At 42.5% G+C, this 20,096-nt stretch overlaps 1 pseudogene; it reads right to left on the minus strand.

Annotated features, from left to right (window-relative positions):
• Positions 1–6,599: 6,599 nt before the first annotated feature.
• On the minus strand, positions 6,600–14,462 carry LOC139562219 (LETM1 domain-containing protein LETM2, mitochondrial-like; annotated as a pseudogene).
• Positions 14,463–20,096: the final 5,634 nt, after the last annotated feature.

Below are 20,096 nucleotides of genomic sequence, written 5' to 3' on the forward strand. Positions count from 1 at the left end.
TAGTATTTGGTAGCATTATCCAAAGCGTTTGACACAGTTGATCATGAAATATTACTTTCTAAATTGCATTATTACATTTTCATGATTATACATATAATTGGTTATATAGTTTGTTTATGCAAACGGCTGTGCATCTACCAGGGCCAAGATATCCTGTGTCGTGCCACAGGGTTTGATAATTGGACCTTTGTTATTCCTAATCTATATCTTCCACCGTACTTCCCATTCTCTTTGCTGATGATACCATTTTGATTTTATCCCACAATAATATTTATTCACTAATTAATGAAGCCAACTCAGGCATGGACACATTTTGTGAATGGTTCCAGATAAACAAATGATCTTTAAAATGTAAAAAATTCAACTTCATTGTATTCACTAGTAAGAATAAGAAATATTGTAAAAAAAAAAACGTTTTTAAAAGTTTTTAAAAAAGAGCCAGAATCTCAATTGGTAGAAATGAAATGGAACAAGTCACATCCACTAGATTCCTCAGAGTTCAAATTAATGAAAAGTTATCCTGGAAAGATCATATTCAATTTATCTGCAGCAAAGTGATGAAATCTGTTGGTATCATCAGAAAGATTAGTGGTTTGCTTCGTCAGTCTTGCTTCCTAACTCTATAGTATAGCTTAATTTACTCATATCTCATTTACAGTAAATATTGTCTGAGCCAGAACACATGCCTCCAACCTACACAAATTATTCATCATACAAAATACATTTGCAAGACTAGCCACCTCCTCTAATTACCTGCCTCCATCTGCACTTTTGTTTAAGAAACTAAATATCTTGTCTATTTATGACATTAATGTACGCCAACTGTGCACTTTCATCTACAAATAATCATACCTCCCAGACAGTTTACCTAAACCCTTCAATGGATTCTTCCAGGTTCATTCTGAAATCTTATCAGAAACCAGAAACTTATCAGACCCATGTTGGGTCATTAGCTTTCTATTTCCTTACAACCGGTTAAACAAATGTAATTTGGAAAAGATGTACCAAGCTCAGCGAAAGAAGCAGAGACGACAGAGAAATGTTTAACTAGATTGAAGCATTCATTCTATAATTTATGACATTCTGGTGAGCGAGAGTTTATTTGGTCCTTTTGGGCAACGTACTGTAATGACAGAAGAGAAGTTGCATGTATCTAATTATACACAAGTTGACTAACAAGCCTACCAAAATAGCCTTCCAAAATGTCTGAAATTATAAGCAGAAACCTGTCTAAATTAAGCACAAAAAAAATCAGGCACCCCCTGTAAAAAAAATATTTCTGCCATATCTGACTGTATAGCCTACAGCGCGGGTTAGGGTTGGGTGCAGCCCTCAGGTTTTCACTTTATCATATAGTTGGGCAGTTACGGATGGGTTATTAGCAATTTCGGGAGGGTGAACAAACAGTTGACCAGCGCACTACTAATGACCACATAACCAACCTGTAAACATCGTAGCCATAGTCTCCGTAGCCAATGTGAGTAAGACCTTTAAACAGGTTAACAATCACAAGGCCGCAGGGCCACACGGATTACCAGGAAGTGTACTCAACTGGCAAGTGTCTTCACTGACATTTTCAACCTCACCCTGTCTGAGTCTGTAATACCAACATGTTTCAAGCAGACCACCATAGTCCCTGTGTCCAAGAATACTATTGTAACCTACCTAAATTACTACCGACCTGTAGCACACGTCTGTAGCCATGAAATGCTTTGAAAGGCTGGTCATGGCTCACATCAACACCATTATCTCTATTGCACTCCACACTGCCCTTTCACACCTGGACAAAAATAACACCTATGTGAGAATTCTATTCATTGACTACAGCTCAGCGTTCAACACCATAGTGCCCTCAAAGCTCATTACTAAGCTAAGGACCCTGGGACTAAACACCTCCCTCTGCAACTGGATCCCGGACTTCCTGATGGGCTGACCCCAGGTGGTAAGGGTAGGTAGCAACACATCCGCCACGATGATCCTCAACACGGGGGCCCCTCAGGGGTGCGTGCTCAGTCTCCTCCTGTACTCCCTGTTCACTCATGACTGCACGGCCAGGCACGACTCCAACACCATCATTAAGTTTGCTGATGTACACCGGCAACGATGAGACAGCCTATAGGGAGGAGGTCAGAGACGTGACCGTGTGGTAGAAGGACAACAACCTCAAAATAACTAATCTATGTAAAAACAAATATTAAAACAGCATGCATAATCAGAAGGATAGCTAAATATTTACCAGGAAAAATTCTTCAGCAAATAACACAAGCATTAATTGAGAGTCAGGTGAACTACTGTTCTGTGGTCTGGGGAAATGCATCATCAAGTGAAGTTAGGAGGCTACAGAATGCACAGAACAAAGCAGCAAGGATTGTTTTAAGGTGGAGATATGGTTCTTCTGTTGCAGTCATGCGCAGTGTTCTTGGTTGGTCATCAATCAACAAGATAATTGAAAAAAACATGCTTATTTTATTTCATAATATACATAATTTAAAACGGCCAAGTTCTATTCACAACGGTATTCAGTTGGTAAGAGACAGACATTCCGTAAATACTAGGAATAGATTGTCCACCATCTATGCGTTATCCAGACAGAAAAGAGAAATAGGCAAAAGAACATTTTGATTTAGAGCAATAAAGAAATTGAATAAATTAACTGAGCAAACTAGAAACCTTTCAATATATAAATTTAAACATTATTTTAAAACGATTTAAATATAATACATAGAAATGTTGTGGGACTATAGTAGATGAAGAATCAATATATTTTAGATTGAGTATTTATTGGGTCATTATGTTAGTATATTATTTATGTTTGTAATAGTGTGTTATATGTGAAAATGTGTATTATAAATTGTATTTGAATGTTTAAGGACTCTTGGAAGATTAGTCAAAATGGGGAATAAAAGAGATCCAAATAAAATCAATCTCCCTCAACGTGATCAAGACAAATGAGATGATTGTGGACTACAGGAAAAGGAGGACCGGGCATGCCCCCATTCTCATCGAATGGGCTGTAGTGGAGCAGGTTGAGAGCTTCAAGTTCCTTGGCATCCACATTCCCAACAAACTAACATGGTCCAAGCACACCAAGACAGTCGTGAAGAGGGTACGACAAAACCTATTCACCCCCAGGAGACTGAAAAGATTTGGCATGGGTCCTCGAGAGCACCCTGATGGGTTGCATCACAGCCGGGTATGGCAACTGCTCGGCCTCCGACTGCAAGGCTTTACAGAGGATAGTGCGCACAGCCCAGTACATCACCGGGTCCAAGCTTCCTGCCATCCAGGACCTCTATACCAGGCGGTGTCAGAGGAAGGCCCTAAAAATTGTCAAAGACTCCAGCCCCCCTTGTCATAGACTGTTTTCTCTGTTACCGCACGGCAAGCGGTACCGGAACTCCAAGTCTAGGTCCAAGAGGCTTCTAAACATTTTACTAAAGGGCCCCAGGGGACAGGTAGGCTAGACAGAGGTTGATACTTGGTTTCCTGTGTTCTTGACAAATTAGACATTGGGCACATATTTGTGCAGCGATTGTAGTAAATTTGGGTGTGTACCATTCTTTTCTACAAGAACTTTCCATTCCCCCCTTTGGACACATGCGACACACCGTGATACATGCATCCGAGGTAAACCAACAAACTGGGGGGAGCCACTAGGCGACCGCTCTGGTGCCTCCATAACCCATCATCATGTAGTTTACAATGTGAGAGGTTATTTTCCTGTCACCACACTCCCATAGCCCTCCACTCCTCCCTGTAGGCTGTCACGTCATTGTTGGTAATCAAGCCTACTACTGTTGTGTCGTCTGCAAACTTGATGATTGAGTTGGAGTCATGCTTGGCTACGCAGTCATGGGGGAACAGAGAGTACAGGAAGGGCTGAGCACGCACCCTTGTTGGGCCACAGTGTTGAGGATCAGCGAAGTGGAGGTGTTGTTTCCTACCCTCATCACCTGGTGGTGGCCCGTCAGGAAGTCCAGGACCAAGTTGCACAGGGCGAGACCCAGGGCCTCGAGCTTAATGATGAGCTTGGACAGTATTATGGTGTTGAATGCTGAGCTATAGTCAATGAACAGCATTCTTACATAGGTATTCCTATTGTCCAAATGGGATAGGGTAGTGTGATGGTGATTGCATCGTCTGTGGATCTATTGGGGCGGTATGCAAATTCAAGTGGGTCTAGGTTGACAGGTAAGGTAGAGGTGATATGATCCTTGACTAGTCTCTCAAAGCACTTCTTGATGACAGAAGTGAGTGCTACGGGGTGATAGTCATTTAGTTCAGTTACCTTTGCTTTCTTGGGTAGAGGAACAATGGTGGCCATCTTGAAGCATTTGGGGACTGAAGACTGAGATAGCGAGAGATTGAATTTATCCGCAAACACACAAGCCAGCTGGTCTGCGCATGCTCTGAGGACGCGGCCAGGGATGCCGTCTGGGCCGAAAGCCTTGCGAGGGTTAACACGCTTAAATGTTTTACTCACGTTCTCCACAGAGAATGAGAGCCCACAGTCCTTGGTAGCGGGCAGTGTCAGTGGCACTGTGGTATCCTCAAAGCGGGCGAAGGTGTTTAGCTTGTCCGGAAGCAATTCGTCGGTGTCCGCGACGTGTCTGGTTTTCCTTTTGTAGTCCGTGATTGTCTGTAGACCCTGCCACATACGTCTCATGTCTGAGCCATTGAATTGCGACTCCACTTTGTCTCTATACTGACATTTTGCCTGTTTGATTGCCTTGCGGAGGGAGTACAACATCTCCTATACACTTCCTGATAAACTCAGTCACCGTATCAGTATATTCGCCAATATTACTCTGGGAAGCTACCTGGAACATATCCCAGTCCGCGTGGTAAAAACAATCTTGAAGCATGGATTCTGATTGGTCAGACCAGCGTTGAATAGTCCTTAGCACGGGTACTTCCTGTTTGAGTTTCTGCCTATGGGAAGGGAGGAGCAAAATGGAGTCGGGGTCAGATTTGTCGAAAGGAGGGCGGGAGAGGGCCTTGCAGGCATCCCGGAAGTTGGAGTAACACTGGTCGAATGTTTTAGCAGCGCGAGTACTACAGTCGATATGTTGATAAAACTTTGGCAGTCTTTTTATCAAATTTGCTTTGTTAAAATCCCCAGCTACAATAAATGTCGCCTCAGGATATATGGTTTCCAGTTTTCATAAAGTCCAGCGAAGTTCTTTGAGGGCCGTCGTGGTATCGGCTTGAGGGGGGATATACACGGCCGTAACTATAAACAAAGAAAATTATGTTGGGAGATAATCCGGTCAGCATTTGATTGTGAGGTATTCTAGGTCGAGTGAACAAAAGGACTTGAGTTCCTGTATGTTATCACAATTACACCATGAGTCGTTAATCATGAAACATACACCCCCGCCCTTCTTCTTGAACTGAGAACCCAACTGGTTGGACCGTATATCCCGAGAGAGCCATGTTTCCGTGAAACAGAGTATGTTACAATCCCTGATGTCTCTTTAGAAAGAAACCTTCACCCTGAGCTCGTCAACTCTATTATCCAGAGACTGAACATTAGTGAGTAATGTACTCGGAAGCGGTGGGTGGTGTGCACGCCTCCTCAGTCAGACTAGAAGACCACTCTGAGTACCTCTCCTCCGCTGGCATTGTTTTGGGTCGGCCTCTGGAATCAGTTCAATTGCCATGGAGGGTGTGAACAAAGGGTCCGCTTCGGGAAAGTCATATTCCTGGTCGTAATGCTGGTAGTGCTGGTGATTTACTGTCGCTCTGATATCCAATAGTTCTTCCCGGCTGTATGTAATAACACAAAACATTTTCCATGCTAACAACGTAAGAAATATTCCATAAAAAAACTAAATACTTTTTGGAAAATGTGGAAAAGTAAAGGGGTGTGAATACTTTTTGAAGGCACTGTATATCAAGGCCTATTAAACTCTCAGTTGACTGTATGTAGAAGATGTCTAGGTTAACCTCCTGCTGGACATACAGTTGAAGTCGGAAGTTTGCATACACTTAGGATGGAGTCATTAAAACTCGTTTTTCAACCACTCCACAAATTTCTTGTTAACAAACTATAGTTTTGGCAAGTCAAGTGCATGACACAAGTACATTTTCCAACAATTGTTTACAGACAGATTATTTCAATTATAATACACTCTATCACAATTCCAGTGGGTCAGAAGTTTACATACACTAAGTTGACTGTGCCTTTAAACAGCTTGGAAAATTCCAGAAAATGATGTCATGGCTTTAGAAGGTTCAGATAGGCTAATTTACATCATTTGAGTCAATTGGAGGTGTACCTGTGGATATATTTCAAGGCCTACCTTCAAACTCAGTGCCTCTTTGCTTGACATCATGGGAAAATCAAAAGAAATCAGCCAAGACCTCAGAAACAAAATTGTAGACCTCCACAAGTCTGGTTCATCCTTGGGAGCAATTTCCAAATGCCTGAAGGTACCACGTTTATCTGTACAAACAATAGTACGCAAGTATAAACACCATGGGACCACGCAGCCGTCATAACGCTCAGGAAGGAGACGCGTTCTGTCTCCTAGAGATGAACATACTTTAGTGCGAAAAGTGCAAATCAATCCCAGAACAACAACCAAGGACCTTGTGAAGATGCTGGAGGAAACAGGTACAAAAGTATCTATATCCACAGTAAAACGAGTCCTATATAGACATAACCTGAAAGGCCGCTCAGCAAGGAAGCAGCCACTGCTCCAAAACTGCTATAAAAAATCCAGACTATGGTTTGCAACTGCACATGGGGACAAAGATCGTACTTTTTGGAGAAATGTCCGATGGTCTGATGAAACAAAAATAGAACGGTTTGGCCATAATGACTAGCCGAAGAACACCATCCCAACCATGAAGCACGGGGGTGGCAGCATCATGTTGTGGGGGTGCTTTGCTGCAAGCAGGACTGGTGCACTTCACAAAATATATGGCATCATGAGGCAGGAAATATGATGTGGATATATTGAAGCAAAATCTCAAGACATCAGTCAGGAAGTTAAAGCTTGGTCGCAAATGGGTCTTCCAAATGGACAATGACCCCAAGCATACTTCCAAAGTTGTGTCAAAATGGCTTAAGGACAACAAAGTCAAGGTATTGGAGTGGCCATCACAAAGCCCTGACCTCAAACCTATAGAAAATTTGTGGGCAGAACTGAAAAAGCGTGTGCGAGCAAGGAGGCCTACAAACTTGACTCAGTTACACCAGCTCTGTCAGGAGGAATGGCCCAAAATTCACCCAACTTATTGTGGGAAGCTTGTGGAAGGCTACCTGAAACATTTGACCCAAGTTAAACAATTTAAAGGCAATGCTACCAAATACTAATTGAGTGTATGTAAACTCCTGACCCACTGGGAATGTGATGAAAGAAATAAAAGCTGAAATAAATCATTCTCTCTACTATTATTCTGACATTTCACATTCTTAAAATAAAGTGGTGATCTTAACTGACCTAGACAGGGAATTTTTACTTGGATTAAATGTCAGGAATTGTGAAAAACTGAGTTTAAATGTATTTGGCTAAGGTGTATGTAAACTTCCGACTTGAACTGTAGATATATTCACACATAAATATATGGCTGTGGATATGTATTACTACACTATATGTCAATGACCAAAAATAGGGATTATTTTTCTAAGACCACCCTCTAAGAAATGTGTTCTCCAGACAAAGATCCACAATTTACTAAGCCAATTCAGTGCAAATCTATTTTTGAGAAGATGTCATTATGTTGATGTCTGAGATTGCTAATTGGATCAGTTGAGTAACAGCATCAAGATGCTTCCTTTAAGACAGTAAAGTAGGACATAGGTTTGTTGACTGAAATGGCCCTTTTAATATTGCAATTAAACGTCTTCCATTTTACTGGAGGCATGTAGGCTTCTTATCAATCAGAAAACTGAAGATTGTTCCATTTCTGACTGTAATTCACTTGAGGTAGAAAATCACAAGTTAAAACTTTCTGGAAGTCTATACTTGAGTTCCTGAGGTATTGAGTTAAATGGAACAAGCACCTTTTGCCTCATAGGCTGAAAATTACATTTAAAAACTAAACACCAAAAAGAAAGAATATATAAAAACTGTTTGACAAAAGGTCTGTTTTTGAGCCCTTGGGGAAGCAGACATTGAGTTGGTGGCTTTCCATAGTTGTACTAACAGGTGAGAAAAAATTATATTTGACTTCTGACTAACTTCAAATAAATTATACACATCTCCACCTAAAGGGCAATTGGACAAGTGGTTCTCCCCGAATTAAAAGCATTGCCAATTTATCAACTAAACTCCCACATGTTTTAGGCAATTTACAAGCTTGGAATTGAATTGCAGAAAGGTTAATAAAATAAATGGGTTGTTTTTATAGTGACTTTTGATATTTTTCACGTATTTTTCTATATATAATTTTTTTTAAATAAATGTTTTTTTATATCATGGCATCATGATTTTAAAAACTATATTTTTTAAGGTATTTATCTACATGGTACACGGCATATCATGTTACCCCTTTAAATAAAGCAAACCCAAAATATAAAACCCATTTTGATTCACACTGCAGGTTTAGCCAATACGCAGACCTGGCGTACATAGTAACCTGGCAACGTAGTAGCAGCTAGCAGGCTAACGAAAATGTCCCAGAGGAGTGAACATTATACTCCCCTGTATGAGGGATATTCTAATAACATCAAGCTTACCATTAACAATGTGTTCGCCAACCAATAACAGGAACGTCCCATAATTTTGTCTTAATAAAACTGTAGTAAGATTGACGCCCCTTAGACTAAGCTTAGAGTATAGGCCAGTGGACTGCACAAAGCAGAGGCACCTATTTCCATATCATACATTCAACAAATTTACAGGATACCATTTAGCTAGCATAAATGATGAGACTGATGATTCTATTAAACATGATATTATACAAAAGATGTGCTGCCGTTACAGTGCAATGTTTACCGTAGTTCAAATCACAGAACATTATGTTCTGTTCCAGAGTAAAAACAATACTGATATATGACACAGATCTTACAACTGTAAACACTTGAGCAATATCCCGCCAGATGGAGTGCAGCAAATTAACAGTTCAGACGATGAAGGAAGCAATACATTTAAAGTGACCCTCTCACTTCTTCTCCATTGTCGTTTCTTGGGATTAGACTTGTCCTTTTGGATGACAAGTAGTAAGCCATGTCCGCCTCCAACTGTGTAGCTCTCTCATCCTTTCCTTGGTTTACTTGACTAAAAAGTGTGCCACGATGGCTTCCCTAAACCAGAAGTGAAAGGGGGTTGGGATTGCAGCTTCCTTCAGCAGTCTATGCTGGCAGCCATCTTAGCAGCCAACTCAGCACCTTTTGCCTGAAAACAAGTATGTTCTATTCAAGAACCAATAGGTTGACTAGATATTGTTAATGAAAATTATCAGTGAGAACAGCAGAAAATCTAAACTTGAAATGTGATGGTATATAACAAATCATTACTTCCAAAAAAACTAGCTAACATATTGATGCCGCTTTGTGAAATACAACAGATAAGGGTGGACTCTAACCAAAGGGCCATTACAAAGCCCACTGAATGTCCCTTGAACTTGCCTACTTTCTGCTCCTGTATCACTTTCTTTCCAAAAGCGTTGTACACAAAACCATGGAATGAAACATCTCCCACTCAAACGTACATGTATTAACTGAGCTTCTGGTGACGCCATCTTCAATTCCACAATCCTGGCTTTATCCAAAACTCTCCCCACCTGGAAAAAGAAGGGATTCTAAGAATAAGGAAACGTGGGGGGGTGTCAGTGTGTCTGTATGCTTGCACTTTTTGATTTGGGATTTAATTTCCTAATTTGGGAATCAGAAAACGTTACTGCCGCGCAACAAACATTGGCTAGGAAGTTCTCTTGGTGTTTTTCTTAGAGAAGAAGCATCCACATCAACAGAAACAATCAATCCCCATCAATAAAGACAGAAATGGACTGAATGGAAGGGACCCCGTTGACCGTGCAATTTAGAAGTGCGTCCAGTGTGTACCTTCCTGTCATTGATAATGGGGGCAGAGTCCACCAGGACTTCTAGTGACGCAGACATGGGCTTGTCTTTGACAGGGGCTTCGATCTCTGCGGGAGAGGGGGCGGTGACTTGCTGCAGGGAAGAACAAGAAAAGAGGGGATCAATTCAATGTTGAATTTAGCCTTCTGTTGCTCGGTCTATTGGTTAGATTAGGGCATTGGGCAGTGGATGATGCCAAAATACTGTTGCGCCTGGTAATGTAGCCATTACATAATTATAGCTCAGCCCAATAGAACACTTTGCCATTGGTCTTATTGTGGCAGGTTACTTAGCAACGGTCTACTCTGAGGCATTCTTATCTAGGAAGGTTGTTGAGAGCATTTACAGAAGAAAAAAAATCTCTAGTTTTGCCTTGTCAGCAACATGACTTGCCATTTCTCCTCAGGTGAAACATTCTCTCCAAGGAGTCACATGTTTCAGGGCACAGTGTGCCTAAAATAACCACTATAAAACCTTCCAGTACTATTTCCTCCCTTTAGTACACTAATGGCAATCCCAGTTTGTCAGACAAAAGGAGTGGTCAAGAAAACATTCACAGAAGATGCTTTCTGAAATTGAAAACTACGTTTATATTGAGGCACCTGCAACATACGAATCGTGTCAGCTTTTTTTAACACATAAGACCACTATGAATTCAAGAAAAGTTGTTGCTGCTGTCTTTAATGGATGATGCCATCACCCTTTCTTTTTTGGCCTTGACCTAAGCGGTTGTATTGATCATAACCCTTGCTTTAGTTGCCAACTTCAGCCCCTTACCTCCAGTTTGACGATGTGGAGGATGACAGGGGACTTGGGTGTGAGGTCGGTATGGTACATGGCACGGGACAGCACCAGGAGATGGAGGAACATTCTCCTTCAGGTGAAGAGCCAACCACTGACAGAAGAGAGACAGAAGTTACTTCAATTGCTAGAGCATGGTTGTCCCTGGTTGAGGCATGCATTGCCTGTTTAATGTGGTTGTTGTCATCTATGTCATTGAAGATGACAATGAATAACCCATCAGACCAACCCCTGCAAACTCCTTGAATGGCCAACTCCTTGAAGTTTGCAGTTGTGTAAAATAAGTAAATAAAATTACACACACACAAACACATATTGAGTGTGTGTATATTATATATATATACACACACATACACTCAATATATATATAAGTATTTGATACACTGCCGATTTTGCAGGTTTTCCTACTTACAAAGCATGTAGAGGTCTGTAATTTTTATCATAGGTACACTTCAACTGTGAGAGACGGAATCTAAAACAAAAATCCAGAAAATCACATTGTATGATTTTTAAATAATTAATTTGCATTTTATTGCATGACCTAAGTATTTGATCACCTACCAACCAGTAAGAATTCCGGCTCTCACAGACCTGTTAGTTTTTCTTTAAGAAGCCCTCCTGTTCTCCACTCATTACCTGTATTAACTGCACCTGTTTGAACTCGTTACCTGTATAAAAGACACCTGTCCACACACTCAATCAAACAGATTCCAACCTCTCCACAATGGCCAAGACCAGAGAGCTGTGTAAGGACATCAGGGATAAAATTGTAGACCTGCACAAGGCTGGGATGGGCTACAGGACAATAGGCAAGCAGCTTGGTGAGAAGGAAACAACTGTTGGCGCAATTATTAGAAAATGGAAGAAGTTCAAGATGACGGTCAATCACCCTCGGTCTGGGGCTCCATGCAAGATTTCACCTCATGGGGCATCAATGATCATGAGGAAGGTGAGGGATCACCCCAGAACTACACGGCAGGACCTGGTCAATGACCTGAAGAGAGCTGGGACCACAGTCTCAAAGAAAACCATTAGTAACACACTACGCCGTCATGGATTAAAATCCTGCAGCGCACGCAAGGTCCCCCTGCTTAAGCCAGTGCATGTCCAGGCCTGTCTGAAGTTTGCCAATGACCATCTGGATGATCCAGAGGAGGAATGGGAGAAGGTCATGTGGTCTGATGAGACAAAAATAGAGCTTTTTGGTCTAACTCCACTCGCCGTGTTTGGAGGAAGAAGAAGTATGAGTACAACCCCAAGAACACCATCCCAACCGTGAAGCATGGAGGTGGAAACATCATTCTTTGGGGATGCTTTTCTGCAAAGGGGACAGGACGACTGCACCGTATTGAGGGGAGGATGGATGGGGCCATGTATCGCGAGATCTTGGCCAACAACCTCCTTCCCTCAGTAAGAGCATTGAAGATGGGTCGTGGCTGGGTCTTCCAGCATGACAACGACACGAAGCACACAGCCATGGCAACTAAGGAGTGGCTCCGTAAGAAGCATCTCAAGGTCCTGGAGTGGCCTAGCCAGTCTCCAGACCTGAACCCAATAGAAAATCTTTGGAGGGAGCTGAAACTCCGTATTGCCCAGCGACAGCCCCGAAACCTGAAGGATCTGGAGAAGATCTGTAGGGAGGAGTGGGCCAAAATCCCTGCTGCAGTGTGTGCAAACCTAGTCAAGAACTACAGGAAACGTATGATCTCTGTAATTGCAAACAAAGGTTTCTGTACCAAATATTAAGTTCTGCTTTTCTGATGTATCAAATACTTATGTCATGCAATAAAATGCAAATGAATTACTTAAAAATCATACAATGTGATTTTCTGGATTTTTGTTTTAGATTCCGTCTCTCATAGTTGAAGTGTACCTATGATAAAAATTACAGACCTCTACATGCTTTGTAAGTAGGAAAACCTGCAAAATCGGCAGTGTATCAAATACTTGTTCTCCCCACTGTATATATATATAGCTGAAAACCTATTTGTATACCCTTAATGTACATTACTGTATTTATACTTGGGAAATTGTTTTTCAACAATATATTTTTTTTAAATAGCTGGAGGGAGCCTTTAACTGGGAATGAAACTTGAGACAGGTTGACCCAGCAGCATTCCTTTCACATACTAACAGGCAGCTATGTGTGGGTGAGGGGCAGTTTAGGTTGGAGAGTTAGAGGACGACGACGTACCTGTTGCAGTTGTTGCATGAGTTGCTCGGTCGTCAGCCCCGATGACCTCATTCCCCGGCTACGACACGCCACCTGCAGCTCTGACACACTCATGGGTGCCATGCGTTCTGTGGCAATCATCTAGAGAGATATTACAGAACCGTACTCTGAAAAAGAACAACGACACCTAACACCCTTGTGTGATCCGGCAGAGACACATGGCCTAGTTATACAGTTTCATAAGATCAGTAAAAAAAAATACAGTTACACAAATGGCTCTGATTTGCACTGTAAAAACAAAGCCATGTACTGACAAATAGCCAGGTGTTTGTCATTAATCTTAACAGTCACTCAATTTACAAGGTTGTTCAATGGAGGTCACATGGAGGCAATTCCATGCCAGCACGGCCCTAAACTATATTGGTATCTCAAAAGTACCCTTTTAGATTTTGTTCATTTTTTAGACTGATCATTTTAAAACAATATACTCTACAAGTACATCACATTTCCAGAGTGAGCTCACAAAATTTTTTTTTGCTAAATTAAAAAGGGTACTTATGAGATATGAATAAATTAATGTGAATTATTCTATTTTTTTTCAGAATATAGACATACTACATATTTTAAAGCATATTAAGAGATATGAATACATTAATGTGAATTATTCAAAAAAAAATCTGAATATAGACATACTACATATTTTAAAGCATACTATAAGGAGTTTCATGACACCCAGATGGTGTCTCTACCATGTACGGTTCACGGATCATAGGGTCTTACAAGAGGCATGTATAGGTCTAAAAAGGGCCACTTTCATCACGATACAAATGTGAAAAGAATGTTAAACACGCTTCCTCCCAATTACGTTTTTATGTGAGAATTGCCAGAACAAATCTGCGATACAAAAAAATATATTTCGGGCCATACCGGCGCAATCGCCCATAGGTGACATACTGGTAGTTGCTCAGCAGCTTTCGACTGCAAATTGGCAACAGTTGCATGGCTGCAGTGATAGGGCTAATAGCACATCAGCAGGCAACAGGCTGACAGCCAGAGAATCACTCCACTCAATTCTCTAACCTTTCCTTGGGTATCAATACAGAGGTGTGCATAGAAGGTACCTGTGGATTAAGTTGCCTTCCCCTTCTGCGCTCTCTCCTCGTGAGTTGTTGGCCGTGTAGTAACCTCCACACCATTCTCCCTGCGATGTTCGTGTAAATCCCAAGCAACCGAAATCCATGATAATAGTAGTGCTTTAGTTCGTCCACTACTCTCTGCCCAATTGATTTAGGCGCTACCACTCAGTCTGGGGAGTTGTTTGGAGTAGGGGCAGCCTGCGAGGATGTGGCAGTGGGGACTGGGACTCTATTCTCTGCTGGGGACGGGGGAGTTTCAGCTGTAGAGGCCTTTACTTCCTTGAGCCTAGCGCAGGACTCATGAAGATTGCGAACTGGAACGCAGCCATGGCGCCGCCGGTAGTTTGCGGTACATCCTTGTAAAATGGGCCTGGGAGCGTGTGATTGTAGGGCAGTGTAGTTAGAGACATTTGATAGGTAGCGAATGCATGCCGTGGATGGGAGAGTGGCGCAGTTGGGCCTTTTGGACAATAAATAGGATCCCTAACAAAAACATGTCAATTGTTAGTCCAATATTGTCAGATTGGCATTGTAAATGCAAATGTATCCAAATATACTAATGAATATATTGGAATACAACATAAAAATAAATTGAACATGCATAACCGATAAGAAGTAGACAACCAAAACAGGGCTCTACGTTGACTTAAAAAAATATATATATTAAAAAAGGAGCACGTGTGCACCTATGATAAAAAATGTAGGCACTCAAAGAAATGTAGGATCACAATGAAAAATAGAAATAAAAGTTTAAATCCTTCATTTTTCTAGGTGCACTGGTGCTCCTAAATAAAAATTCCAGGTGCATACAAGTAAAAAGGTAGCACTGTAGAGCCCTGCAAAATATAAAAGCATTTCATAACATACATTGTATAACGTTTCCTGTTATAGCTAACATAATACAAAACAAAATATAGAGTAATACATATCCACAGCCATTGTGGGGATGAGGTAGTTGGGTATGCTATTTACAGATTGGCTGTGTACAGGTACAGTGATCGGTAAGCTACTCTGACAGCGGATGCTTAAAGTTAGAGAGGGAGATGTAAGACTCCAGCTTCAGAGATTTCTGCAATTCGGTCCAGTCATTGGCAGCAGAGAACTGGAAGGAAAGGCGGCCAAAGGAAGTGTTGGCTTTGGGGATGACCAGTGCAATATACCTGCTGGAACGCATGCTACGGGTCGGTGTTGCTTGTTGTGACAAGGTAGGGGGGGGGGGGGGGGGTATACAGAAGATTTGGTAAAAGACCAAGTCGATATTATGGAAAGAATAAGCAAAGAGAAATGACAGTCCATCATTACTTTAAGACATGAAGGTCAGTCAATCCGGATTTTTTTTTTGAAATTTGAAGTGCAGTCGCAAAAACCATCAAGCACTATGATGAAACTTGTTCTCATGAGGACCACCACAGGAAAGGAAGACCCAGAGTTACCTCTGCTGCAGAGGATAAGTTCATTAGAGTTACCAGCCTCAGAAATCGACAATTAAGTGCAGCCCAAATAAATGCTTCACAGATTTCAAGACTGTGTGAATCAGGCATTCATGGTCAAATTGCTGCAAATAAACCACTACTGAAGAACACCAATAAGAAGAAGAGACTTGCTTGGGCCAAGAGTCACGAGCAATGGACATTAGACCGGTGGAAATCTGTCCTTTGGTCTGATGAGTCCAAATTTGAGATTTTTTGTTCCAACAAATCGTGGAAATTCTAATCAATAATAAGGAGAGACAAGGTCAATCACCAATCAGGATATTACTTTATGCAAACCTGATTAATAAGGAAAGCAGTTCACGCCACACACACAAATTAATGATGTGAGTGCTCTGCAATAACGATGCCTGGTCGACACAACACTCTCGACTGTTGGGTTGAGAGCCCCGACACAAAGAATACAAAGATATTTTATATGGCAAAGACACCCACCCTTAGTCTACATGACAAACAGATGTGTGGAATGGGTCACAAGGTGAGACTTGATATATGAGAAAGGAGTATCCCCCAGCCAGATAGCATTTGCTATGAAGACTGTTCTTATTGTACAGAGTTTGGACCCTAAGACGAGGCTCTTATCTCGTCCATGGTACCTCACAGTACAGAAACACCAACTCATTCTATGGCATCAATCAATTGTCAGCAACAGATACCCCTATCTCAAAAGCTCCTCCTAAGTTCACACAGACACAATAGAGTTCTAAGAACCCCATTCTGTTGCATGAAACCACCATTTGATGCAATAACAGTATTTTAACATAATCTTGTAATTTCACCACCATTAACCGCAGTGTCTTTCTGAGACGCATAATAGGTGAACAGATGATCTCCGCATGTGTGGTTCCCACCATGAAGCATGGAGGTGGTGGTATAGTGTGAGGGTGCTTTGCTGACGACAGTGTCAGTGATTTATTTAGAATTCAAGGCACACTTAACCAGCATGGCTACCAAAGCATTCTGCAGCAATATGCCATCCCATCTGGTTTGCGCTTAGTGGGACTATCATTTGTTTTTCAACAGGACAATGACCCAAAACACACCTCCAGGCTGTGTAAGGGATATTTGACCAAAAAGGAGAGTGATGGAGTGCTGCATCAGTTGACCTGGCCTCCACAATCACCCGACCTTAACCCAATTGGTTTGGGATGAGTTGGACCGCAGAGTGGAGGAAAAACTCCTTCAAGACTGTTGGAAAAGCATTCCAGGTGACTACCTTATGAAGCTGGTTGAGAGAATGCCAAGAGTGTGCAAAGCTGTCATCAAGGCAAAGGGTGGCTACTTTGATGAATCTAAAATATATTTTGATGTGTTTAACACTTGTTTGGTTACTACATGATTCCATGTGTTATTTCATAGATTTGATGTCTTCAATATTATTCTACAATGTAGAAAATAGTAAAATACATATATGGCTGTAGTAACATACATATATATACATATATGGCTCTAGTCTGCACATAGCCACTATATTTTATCTCATCTCACCTTGATCTAGTCACATCAATCAGCACCTGAGATCCAAACACTACCATGACTTGATAAGGTCGTGTAGTTCCTGAAATAGCTATATAATGGTTTTTTTAAACAACAAAGAAAACTGGTTAGATAGTAGCCTAGGTAGATGATTATGCAGAACTAGCGCCTATGCACTATTGTCTAGGCTTGATGTGCATTCTTGGTAATACACTCGTGTACACCATGGACCGGCTAGTACATAAAGCGAGAAGGCGAGAAGCCCTAGAGGATCTTGCGCCCATGCACTATCAGCTGCCTAGGCTAGTTAGATAGGCATACCTACCCTGCCGACGCTCGTCGGATGTGGCAGGGCTTGTAAACTATTACAGACTACAAAGGGAAGCACAGCCGCGAGCTGCCCAGTGACACGAGCCTACCAGACGAGCTAAATCACTTCTATGCTCGCTTCGAGGCAAGCAACACTGAGGCATGCATGAGAGCATCAGCTGTTCCGGACGACTGTGTGATCATGCTCTCCGTAGTCGACGTGAGTAAGACGTTTAAACAGGTCAACATACACAAGGCTGCGGGGCCAGACGGATTACCAGGACGTGTGCTTCGGGCATGTGCTGACCAACTGGCAGGTGTCTTAACTGACATTTTCAACATGTCCCTGATTGAGTCTGTAATACCAACATGCTTCAAGCAGACCACCATAGTCCCTGTGCCCAAGAACACAAAGGCAACCTGCCTAAATGACTACAGACCCGTAGCACTCACGTTCGTAGCCATGAAGTGCTTTGAAAGGCTGGTAATGGCTCACATCAACACCATTATCTCAGAAACCCTAGACCCACTCCAATTTGCATACCGCCCAAACAGATCCACAGATGATCTCTATTGCACTCCAAACTGCCCTTTCCCACCTGGACAAAAGGAACACCTATGTGAGAATGCTATTCATTGACTACAGCTCAGCGTTCAACACCATAGTACCCTCAAAGCTCATCACTAAGCTAAGGAACCTGGGACTAAACACCTCCCTCTGCAACTGGATCTTGGACTTCCTGACGGGTCGCCCCCAGGTGGTGAGGGTAGGTAGCAACACATCTGCCACACTGATCCTCAACACTGGAGCTCCCCAGGGGTGAGTGCTAAGTCCCCTCCTGTACTCCCTGTTCACCCACGACTGCATGGCCAGGCACGAGTCCAACACCATCATTAAGTTTGCAGACGACACAACAGTGGTAGGCCTGATCACCGACAACGACGAGACAGCCTATAGGGAGGAGGTCAGAGACCTGGCCGGGTGGTGCCAGAATAACAACCTATCCCTCAACGTAACCAAGACTAAGGAGATGATTGTGGACTACAGGAAAAGGAGCACCGAGCACGTCCCCATTCTCATCGACGGGGCTGTAGTGGAGCAGGTTGAGAGCTTCAAATTCCTTGGTGTCCACATCAACAACAAACTAGAATGGTCCAAACACACCAAGACAGTCGTGAAGAGGGCACGACAAAGCCTATTCCCCCTCAGGAAACTAAAAAGATTTGGTGTAACAGTATAACTTTAAACCGTCCCCTCGCCCCGACACGGGCGCGAACCAGGGACCTTCTGCACACATCAACGGTCGCCCACGAAGCATCGTTACCCATCGCTCCACAAAGGCCACGGCCCTTGCAGAGCAAGGGGAAATCCTACTTCAAGTCTCAGAGCAAGTGACGTAACCGATTGAAACGCTATTAGCGCGTACCCGCTAACTAGCTAGCCATTTCACATCCGTTACACTCACCCCCTCTTTCGACCTCCTCCTTTTCCGCAGCAACCAGTGATCCGGGTCAACAGCATCAATGTAACAGTATAACTTTACGGCGTCCCCTCGCCCCGACACGGGCGCGAACCAGGGACCCTCTGCACACATCAACAACTGACACCCACGAAGCGTCGTTACCCATCGCTCCACAAAAGCCGCGGCCCTTGCAGAGCAAGGGGAAATCCTACTTCAAGTCTCAGAGCAAGTGACGTAACCGATTGAAACGCTATTAGCGCGTACCCGCTAACTAGCTAGCCATTTCACATCCGTTACATTGGCATGGGTCCTGAGATCCTCAAAAGGTTCTACAGCTGCAACATCGAGAGCATCCTGACCGGTTGCATCACTGCCTGGTACGGCAATTGCTCGGCCTCTACCGCAAGGCACTTCAGAGGGTAGAGTGTACGGCCCAATACATCACTGGGGCAAAGCTGCCTGCCATCCAGGACCTCTACACCAGGCGGTGTCAGAGGAAGGCCCTAAAAATGGTCAAAGACCCCATGTTACAGCGTTTGTTTACAGAAGACGAGGCGACCACCTGTGCTAATTAACTACCTAATTAGCACAGGTGGTCTCCTCGTCTTCTGTAAACAAGCGCTGTAACATGATGATATCGCTGTGTGGGAACACTAACCCTATCAAGGTGTGTATCCATTTATTTCTGGCTGATATGAAAGAAAAGGTCCTTATGCTTCCAAAACCGTACAGCAAGAGACGCGTGTTAATGTTCAGACTGAGTATCGGGGTTCTTAACAAAACTCCCCTGTACAGAATACGTTACGTCTTCTTCCAATTGCTCTTATGTGTAATGTTATGGAACTGAGAGTCATGATCAAGGGTAGACTTCACATAGTAAATTTGGGACACTAATTAGTATGATATTACGTTTCGTATGTATTAATTAGGAATTACAATCCGTAAAATATGTTACGAATAGCAATTCGTACAATGTTATTGATGCAGCGTTGGTTGAAGAGACCAGACAACTCCGGTGTCGGCTTTTCAGGATGTTAAAAGAAAAGCACAAACATAAACATTCCCTTACACATGTCCATGGGGCTATCAGTAAGTAGATATGAGCTTTTCATGTAAAAGCAAACTGATCTTAGTTCTTCAAAATGTCAATAATTTGTGAAATTGTTTATTGCCTTAAGTTGTCTATAGGAGGGGAGAGACTGCAAGTCACAAAGA

This window comes from Salvelinus alpinus, chromosome 2, assembly GCF_045679555.1.
Source record: "Salvelinus alpinus chromosome 2, SLU_Salpinus.1, whole genome shotgun sequence".
Taxonomy (NCBI): domain Eukaryota; kingdom Metazoa; phylum Chordata; class Actinopteri; order Salmoniformes; family Salmonidae; genus Salvelinus; species Salvelinus alpinus.